At 36.3% G+C, this 10,520-nt stretch overlaps 1 long non-coding RNA gene across 1 annotated transcript; it reads right to left on the reverse strand.

Moving 5' to 3' along the window:
- Positions 1 to 1,068: 1,068 nt before the first annotated feature.
- LOC107700691 (uncharacterized) lies at positions 1,069 to 10,233 on the reverse strand. Its single transcript, XR_001635569.1, has 4 exons — positions 10,057 to 10,233; positions 9,415 to 9,524; positions 3,331 to 3,405; positions 1,069 to 1,812 (listed from the first exon to the last, which is right to left on the reverse strand). It is a non-coding gene; the product is annotated as an uncharacterized LOC107700691 (long non-coding RNA).
- Positions 10,234 to 10,520: the final 287 nt, after the last annotated feature.

A 10,520-nucleotide genomic window follows, 5' to 3' on the forward strand; every position in this document is an offset into this window, starting at 1 on the left:
TGGCACTGTGGTGACACAAAATCTGAAAAAAGCAGCCCTCCGAGGGCAGTTCTTTAACACTTTATAGAAGTTAAAGTCAAGATGAAACAGCCGTCACAAATAATTTTACTTCCATAAAGTGATGTTTTTCTGAGAGGATCTTCAACGAGAAAGAAAAAAAAAAAAAAAAACTTGGGCCTTGATTTTATACATTGGGAATTGAATTTATCTTAAAAAAGTGGTGTCTATGACAGGTCTCTGCATGACTTTTTTTTTTTTTAATTATGAAACTTTTGAAAATTAAAAAAAAAACAAGCTAAATAACTAAATAATACAAACTGAGGGAAGATTACAAAAATATGAAAAACATAAATATAAATGCATACATTATGAAATTTGAAGAAAAATTTAAAAAAATGTGCATTTTTAATGTTAGGACTAAAGTTTACAAAGACAATTTAGGGAAAAATTGAGGGAATTTGAGTAAAGATTACAACATTTTTTTTTTAAATGTCAATTTTAATATAAAACATTTTTTTTTAATATTTTTCATTATGAATAAAATGGGGGACGATTATGAACTAAGTTTTTCAAAAATCATGAATTGTATAAAAAATAATAAAATACAAAAAAAAGAAATTTAGTGAAATATTATTGTGAACTATTAAACTGTTGACAAATAGAGCAGAAACATCCAGGGACCATTTTAATTTTATGTTAAATATAAATATAAATATAAATATATATATATATATATATATGATTGGAGGGGAGGGGTTAAAAAATAAGAGAACTTTATGATGTCAGCTGAAAAGGACATTCGTTTCAAAGGCAGAGCAAGTTATTAGCTACACTTTGATACACAGAACATGCATTAAGGAAGTAAATAGGTTCAATTTTGAATTCATATTGACTTCATGGAAGGTTAGGAACTAAAAATACACAGTGAGTAAAATAAAAATAAAGTTCGCTACATTTAAAAGAGTTAATGACTCATTCTCAGGCTCCACTATCCATTTAAACCTTTCAGCTTCAAGATTCAGAGACTCCACAACCTTACTTCTTTAGACACCACTTCTTTTTCTCTCTCCTTAGTCTGACTTACAGCAGGCACGGGCTGCATAAGATTAGATCACAAATTACCCGCCCAGAGATCTGCATCTCTTCCTCATCTCTCACTACATCCCCACACCTCACGCCCCCCTCCCTGTTCTCTCCGCCCTTCGTGCGCCTCTCCTGCTTTCATCTTTCATTACAGTGCAGTGTCCAAGGTTGCAGGGCCGACGTGTGACTGTATCATCTGCAGAGTTGCAGAGAGTAAAGCGTTCTGGCGGACAGAGCAGGTCTGCTTGACTGATAAAACCCCTTCACCTGGACTTCAAGCTGCAGGTGTGCACGAGCTGCCGCCCGCTGCGTCCAAAGAAATGATGTGAGGTGCGAGGTGTGTCACGGGTCCATCACACAGGGCTTCCCACCACACACACACACACGCATGCAATCAGCGGTTGCATGGGCTCCGTGTCTGAGCCAGTCTGCATTTAAATTGAACTGACCCCTCTTGGCCCGATGCCCCTTCCCTCAGTGTCTCTCCCTCGGCGTGAAATCAGATTTGTGCGCGGCGCTGGCTGGTGTCTGTCGAACAGTAAGGTGATTTATCAGGAATGCAAAGAGCATGCAGAAACAATCTTTATTGCATCCATTTCCTGCTTGTCAGCTGGGATCATGTTGGCTGTTCATTAAAGGGCCGGTACGGCACGGTGCCGGCGCAGAGCAGGTGAGAAGAATGTGTCTCGATGGTGTGATAGATTGGCTGCTCCCCTGCCGTGACAGCAGCTGGATGGATTAAACAGCGGGAGGGAGGAAGGAGGAGAGAACAGAGAGGGAAAAAAATGCTGACTCTGACACTCACCCCGTCACAAGAATTTTTACATGGCTGGCAAGTGTCATTCCGACCAAAACACAACACCGACAATGAGCTGTGAAAGCACTCGTACACAATCACACTTCAGTGATGTAGTCCGGAGGTTCTAATTGTTTATTGGTGAATTATCCTAATTTGTGTTTTTGTCTTAAAATATCTATTTCACTAAACAAGATCAATTCACTTGAGATGCAAACCGAAAAACGATAAACTTACTTGAGATGCAAAATTGTGTAAGAAGATTTTTGTCCCAAGAAAATACAAAAATAATATAATTTTTCTAACACTATCTATATTACACTCACAAAATTTTTATTTTAAGAGATTCTTAATATCAGTTAATGAGATTTGAGGTCAGTAAAACTTTTTAAATGATTTTTAAAGAAGTCTTTTATGCTCACTAGTACTGCATTTATTTGATCAAAAATATAATAATATTGTGATTTTTTTATTACAATTTAAAATAAGTTTTCTATTTTAATATATTAAAAATGTAATTGATTCCTGTGATGTAATTTTCAGCAGCCATTAGTCCAGTCTTCATTGTTAAATGGTCCATACAATCATGCTAATATGCTCATTTGGAGCTCAAGAAACATTTCTTATTATTATCAATGTTGAAAAATGGTTGTCCTTCTTAATATTTTTTCTTTTATTTATTTATTGTTTTTTGGAAACTAATAATTTTTTTGGGGGGGGGGGTTTATGAATAGAAAGATTAAAAGAACAGAAATTATTTGAAATAGATTTTTTTTTGTAACTTTTCAACTTGAAAAAAAAAATAGCAACATCCTAGCAACCAACCATAACCTCCAGAAACAGCAACATGGTTATTAAAAAAAGAAAGAAAACAAAAAAATAATTATGACAGTATTCTTATCTAATTCCATACATCCCTGTCAATGTTAAACTAACCTCCCATTTGCCTACATGTGACTGTGTCACCTCCAAAGTGCACATAAAAACGTTAACACAGAAATGTGTATCAAACATTGGACTGTCTGTTCTGATTAAACCATTTGTCTTCAGCAGCTATTTTGCTCAGACTTTGCAACAGAAGATCTGAAAGAAAAGATAATCCTACTTTGCCTTCCAGTGTCATATCCCGAAGGGCGGAGGTTAGCTTAAGACGACACACCTCCCACTGACACCACTGAGTCTCTGCGCAGGTGTCTTTGTGTGTGTACCGATCCTGTTCTGAATCATGATTTGTAGCTAAGAGATGTACGGCACAGACACGCAGTGACAGCACGATGGCAAATCAATACAAGCATGTGTGTGTCAGGGATGTTTTTTCCGAGGGGGAAAGGTAAATAGACTCCCCTTTCACTCAGGACAAAAATAAATAATATATTTAAAATAACATATAAATATAAAATAATAAATAAGAGCGACACCGCTGGATAAAGTTTCAGAGGGAGGCAGCTTACCTTCACAGGAGGCCTCCTTACGACTATCACTGAGTTATATGCAACCAGTCCACAGATCGGCCTGAATGAGTCAAACTGAAAATTAACAGAATAATTACAATATTTATACTATAACTACAACACAACTCGCCTGGACATCATCCATTTTGGTCATATAAAAATGACCTTGGTTTTTTTATAGTATGTTAATATAAGCATATAAAATATATTATTGGTTGCTTGTTGATAAGTGTAAGGTAAATGTTGTTGCATACTCCTGGAAACTGGAAACATCAGATGGATCTACATTGAGCTAAAAACCCAAATCCATTTAGAAATTCAACTACACCCCACTGATGTGTTTTTGTGTGTGAGATCTCTTACCACACAGACATTGTGAAACAAAAAAAAGCCTTGCTCTCTCTCTAACCATTAGCTGATTAATCTGTTCATTAATCTATCCCTTGTGCATAAAATTATGATGTGTAACAAAACAATACACAATTTCAACAGTAATGAGCGTCACTAGTTATTAAAGTAAGAATTGTTTTGATTTTCTTTTTCATTTTAACTTGAAATGACAATTGCCAAAAGCTTATTTAATTATGGGCTTATTCATATGTATGAATACACTCACCTCTTCCAATAGGAAAAGGACTTGAAGTCAATACCATATTGACATCATATCAAATCAGATCAATATCAAATTCAAGACATAATAGACCTAGTGATGGAAAAAACTGAAGCTGTATACAAACAAACAATCACTTCACATACACACAAACAAGCACACACACATACACACAGAGAAAGACATTAGCATGCACACACACTCACACTCTTTACAAACATTCTCACTTGCAGACAGACACACATTAGAACATACACCTGAGAGACACACAAGCCTCTATAACCATGTGCATGCAAATTTTCCTGTCAAACACACACAATTATAATTTAAAATAAGGTTTAAAAATAATTTATTTAAAATACTGTAAAAATGTACCATTTTACAGTCTGTCACAATATGGACTGTAAGATAAAGACAAATGTTTTAAGACAGACAGGCAGACAGACAGACAGATAGACAGATAGATAGTTTAGATATTAAACCAACCCATCTTAAATGCTAAAATAAAACTTTTAATATTTAAAAATGAAGAAAGATGAAGCCACATTATGAATTAAAATATTATCAAATGTACGTAATGATAACATTAAAATACATAACTTAATCATTTACACTTACTGACGTTTCTACTCCAACAAAACTCATGATTTAAAATAAAATAATTTTCACCATATATGGTTCCAGTTAACAAATTAAAAGGTTTTAACAGTAGCATTTTTAGGTTAATTTTTCTGTTAAAATTTCCAAAAAATATTTTTTTTGACACATTAGCACATGCATACACACTCACACACCTGCACCTGACGCGTCACCTCGCTTCACACGTACTCAAGAAGCAGGTCAATTTGATTCAGTCAGAGGAACGTGGAACAGTTTTGGTTCTTGATTACATTAGACGGAAAAGAGAGGGATGGAGGAAGAAAAGGATCGAGAGTGGCCAGCGCAGGGAAAATAATATATTTCATTGTGATATCAAAATCAATAAGCATCGACTGAAAGGTGGCTAAAGGTGATGTGTGTGTACATGATCCTTCAGGCTCCAAAGACTTGCTGTCAAACGGCCCTGAAGGAGGAGAAGAGGAAAAAATGGGGCAAGCGATGCAGAAAGAGAGTGAAACAGGTAAATAGAAAGGGGAAGGGAAGAAGTAAAAGGTGGCAGAGAGCAAATCAGAGTGTAAAAGGAGGGAACAGGGAGGGAAGACAGAGAAAAAGAGAGAGGTGCAGAATTCCCGCCTGGTGGGATCGATACAGCGAGGTGGAGTAGAGCACAATAGCTCCAGCCCCAGATGAGAGGTCCAGTGAAGCAGGTCTAATGCTAACCCCCACCCTCCCCTCGCTCCCGACCCGTTTAGTATGCAGAGCTACCGACGAACCCCCCGCAACCCCATTGGTCCTCTGCCCGCATGCTACTCAGCCACACATGCAGTCACTTCCACCAGGAAAACATCTCTTGTGGAGCAGAATTCCTCTGCTCTTCACTGGCAATGCGCGCACACACACACACTCGCATTCCAGCTGAAAACACAAAAGCAAACACACACACACACTCCTCCGTTTTTATCAGCACTTGAGAGTACCCAGGCCTCAATTAGTTCTTGATGAATGAGCCCATAAGATGCTGCTTTCTCATTTCCCCCCGTAGCTTGATATTCCAGCAGCCATTATGGGCGTAGCTCTCATTGTACTGTGAGTGAGAGGAGATCAGGCTGACTGAAATGTACCTTCACTCAAGCAGAGACACAGAGAGAGACAGATAAATGGAGGAAGAAAAACTCTTGTTCTAGTATTTTTAACTCTTTTGATTCTTCAAACTATCCCTTTATATAATTATTTATTTCTCCTTTTCCAAAATCTTTTTAGAAAGCCTCTTTTTTAACTTTCAAGTACAAGACTGATGTGTGTGAATGCCTAACTCTATGCAGTGGTCAAAACAACATTTTCAGCACATATCTACAGTAATTCAAATGGTCGCTGAGAATTTCATAGCAGGACAAGTGTCAAAAAATGAAGAAGAGAGATTTTGTATTAGTAGAACTGAGAGCTCAGAACAATCTCACTATATGGCATTCTATATCTGATGTATAATGTTACCTTTAGCTGGATTTATGCATCTTTGAACTGTAATTGATACAGTGCAGGTTATTCAGGGACCAAAATTAACACGTGCCATGAGACTCAAATAGCTTTGGTGTGCAGAAAAAAAATATAAGTAAACCATTTGAAGGTTGACTTCCCAAAAAGGTGGCTGTTAATGTTGCAGAAAATTCACCTTTAAATCACCTTCTATATGATGTGAACAAATTAGACCAGAGATACAGATGGTTTACCTAAGAACAACTAGCTTGTTTAGAAGAAATTAATTGGCTGACATAAGCCTGGGGTTTAGCCAGGAAGACAAAAATACAAAACTAAATCAAGATGGCGATTACGACAAGTGTAGTAGGAATGTGTTCTAATGAAATAATGCAAGTACAGTTTTGTGGAAAGTAAATATTGATAAAGTAAAACCTTGATATCTGTCGGCAGGTTCATGGACTGGTTCATCATGTATGTATGACGAAAACATTCCTGAAGCACCTTCACCCATTTCACAAACATTTTAAATGATCTTTCATCTGTCGCTCTCTCTCTCTTTCTCTAATGTGTTCATGTGAATGCAGGCAACTTTTAAAACACCTTATTTTTCACCTTTTTTCACACAGAACATCTTTCACACGTATGTTTCTGTCACAGAACAACATATGACAAACAATCCTAAACTTTCACTGCATTCCTGGTTGAGATCCCTTCATAAACTGCTTCACAAATTCAGAGAAACCACAGGAACATGGAGAACAGCAAAGACTGAGAGAGGAGGAGGATGAGTGAGGGGGTCGTTTAGCTTTGGCCAACAGTGTAACAATTAATGAGCATTAGGTAATAATGTTATTTATTTTATTTATTTATATTTACTTAAAATTATTGTAATTATTTTTAAATAAATAATTTGCTATATTTTTAATTTAATACATTTAATTTATATTGACAAATCCCATAAAGGGGACATATTTAAGGTGACCAAGCATGATGGGTATTGTGGGTCAATAGAATGCGTGTCGTGCATGCAGTGACATGACAAATGTTTTAAACACTGAAAATCTGAACCTGAATGCTTTGTTATTTGTGGTGAAAAAATTAACAACATTTTGGCTAATAAACTTAGCACATATATATATTGTCTAGAATAAACAAAGCAAAAAAATAGTACAAATAAACAGTACTTCTAATGTACAAAAAAAAGTCAGCCAGCAGTGAGAAAAAGTAACTTAACATATTACTTTTCATAAAATGTAACTCCAATTACATATACTTAATAAGTAACACAATATTGTAACACCCAGATCAGAAAAGTACAAACTCTATGTGGGTGACCATTCACCAGTACAGCAGCACTAATAAACAGTGCACTTAAGAGTTCGACAAGAAGGGGGGGCTGTCTGTCTTCACTCTTGAACAGAGCTCCAAAATAAACCTCACACAGAGAAAGACAGACAGAGAGAGAGAGAGAGACATTAGTCCGCACCTACTCTCTGAACTAATACAATAGCTGCACAACACAAAAGAGACCTCGCTTGAAATGCCAGCCTTCAATATGCACCCAGCCAATCTGATATTTAACACAAGTGTTTGGAGATTTATTTTTGTTTTGTGCGCTGATGTTGATCAGATGAATTGGAAGGAAAGAGAGAGAACGAGAAAGAGAGAGAGAGGGAGAGGGAGCACAGATGAGTCTAACTATACACAATAGATAAATACGGCGCAGCAGGGGAGCTGCTGTCAGGGGAGCAGTGCTGCTTTGTAGTGGAGAAGAAAAGATCTCTGGCAGATGAATGGAACTAGCGTCCAGCGGCGGGACTGACCCGGGGGAGTCCACAGCCTCACCCACCCACTGAGGGGGCTCACGCTGGGGGAGGCAGTATATTTCTGGGAACAAATTAACCTACCAAGGGCTTATTTATTGAAGACTCTGAGAATTATTTTAGTAAGCTTTAGTAAAAGTAGGGGTCATGACAAAAACAACAACAATAATAATAATGTTTATTATTATTATTACGAACCACTTATTATTAATTTTTACTTAAACAATATTGTTATTGTATTTAAAATATAATATTAATAAACATTTCACTTGTAATAATAATTATTATTATCATCATCATCATAGAAATTATTAAAATATAATAAAACAATAATAAATCTTGAATTTAATTATTATTACTATTATAAATTAAACATTACTATTACATTTTGATAAAAAATAAAGTATTATTGTTTTAATAAAAAATGTATAATACTTTATACTTTTTAATAAAGTATTTTACGTTTTAATTATAAAATTAAAGCATTATAATTATCAAGTATTTAAATATATATTTATACAATTGTAACCTTTACGACTACTACTACTATTACTACATCTACTACTACTACTACTATTATTACTATTATTTAAATTAAAAAAATTATATTGTTTTCATTGTTGTACTTTTAAATATTTAATAATAATATTTCAAATGACAGCATCACAAACACATGAGCTGAACCCCCATTGACAATTACAAAGCTGGTCCATTCACTTCCAGGAGAGGAAAGCTCCCACTGTGCCAAGAGGAATTTTTTTGTGCGTGTACTAAGGTATGTGTATGTGAGGAAGACCTGTCAATCACACATTTCTGTAGAACATCAGCTTTCAGTGCTGGAATGGCTTTCTCTATCACTCACACAGAATATGATCAGGCCACTGTGCTCACACATTCCAGCCCTTACAATGCAGCCAAGCTCAGATGCTTTGATTCAAGCTCACTACAGAGGCCCAGTAATGCCCCACAGATCCCGCATGAACTTAGTATCTCCCTTTTCTGGGAATGTTTTAATCTTAATATTTTAACTGCATAGCCTGAATTTGCATGGCACTAAAGTCTGAAAAAAAAGCCTGAACTTGCAAGGCAATAAAATCTGTCATCGTTGTTCATGGGACCACAGAAGTGTTTGAGCTAATCACCTGTGCCTTATCACAGGAAATTACATCATGACGACGCTGACTGGCTGATGGCACCACAAGAAAGCACAGTCCCAAACCTTTTACTAGTGACTATGATGAGTTCAAAGGCAGCAGAATGGGGAGATATACATATATTTATATACAGCATGTTGATTACAAATACAATTATTTGTCCAGTCATTACTCCAGTCTTCAGTGTCACATGATCCTTCAAAAATCATTCTAATATTTGATGTTTAAGTAACAGTTTGTATTATTATCAATGTTGAAAATGGTTGCGCTACTTAATAATTTTGTGAAAACCGTAATGATTTTTTTTCAGGATTCTTTGATGACTTTTAAACGGTAATGTACTAGAACGACGTTCAATAACACGCAAATAAATATTATAATGACTTCTAAAGACTTTTTGTCTAGTCAACAATTTACTCACCTGCATAATAATGTAATTAAATGATCTTCATTTGGCAGTGTAATGAGTCGAAGAGCGTCATAACTTGTGAAGAGCTGCGGGCTGAAGCCACCTGAGAGAGTGCAACACAACTAATAATGCAATAGATAAAAACAGACAGGACTAAATCAGTTCATCATCCTCCTTCCCCATCATCACAGTGCTTAATCTGTCAACTTGTGCTCTGTATGTGAATGCTGATTTGCTAGAGTAGTGAAAGCATCTGTAATTTTTTGTTTGTGGCCAGAATAACATAGATATATACATGTATTTTCAAACCAAAGAGGCTTGCCAAATTGTAGTTTTCTTTAACTCTTTCTCTTTCTGTCTAGACTCACCAAACTCTACAATCAGATGGAAAAACGAGTGAGTGCATCAGTTTGGTGAATATGTAAGTGTGTGTGTGTGTGTGTGTGTGTGTGTGTGTACAGTGAGATCAGGAGGTCTTTCCTTTCCACCCACTGGTGAAGGACCTCACTGAAATTCTCTCACACCGCTGATATGGAATACTGCTGCTGGATTAGCATATCATTAGCATATTATTACCATAACATTACCTCAGTACAGTTTGTGTTGGTGTGTATGGACAAGGTATCTCCTCAAGAGATTCACATCCCCCCTCACCTCTTTAACTGTTTCTCCATCTTTTTTTCTCTCCACGTCACTCTGTTTTTCTCCTCTGTCTCTCACGCAGAACCACACTGGCAACAGCAGAGGGAAAGCGAGGCACTGCCAGAGTGATACAGGCACGTTCTTGTCTGCACAGAGAATGGAAGCTCGCCGCAGAGCTACGTGAGTAATCATACCCCTCTGAAAAACAGCGAAGACAAACACACACACACGCACATACTTCAGACATAAACAACTGTTCTCTCCACGTTCTCTCCCAGGTGCTTATACCTTTACCCACACCTTAATGTTATTAAAATTCTCTCCGAAATATTGCAAAAAATACACACAAACAGCCTGGTCTCGATATAACAACCTGGTAACTGGCTGTCATACATGCTCATACATGCACAAATAGTAAACAAAACAAACAAAAAACATAAATAAAATAATAATATCAAACCAGTTAGTATCATGAA

This window comes from Sinocyclocheilus anshuiensis, unplaced genomic scaffold, assembly GCF_001515605.1.
Source record: "Sinocyclocheilus anshuiensis isolate Anshui unplaced genomic scaffold, SAMN03320099.WGS_v1.1 scaffold782, whole genome shotgun sequence".
NCBI lineage: Eukaryota > Metazoa > Chordata > Actinopteri > Cypriniformes > Cyprinidae > Sinocyclocheilus > Sinocyclocheilus anshuiensis.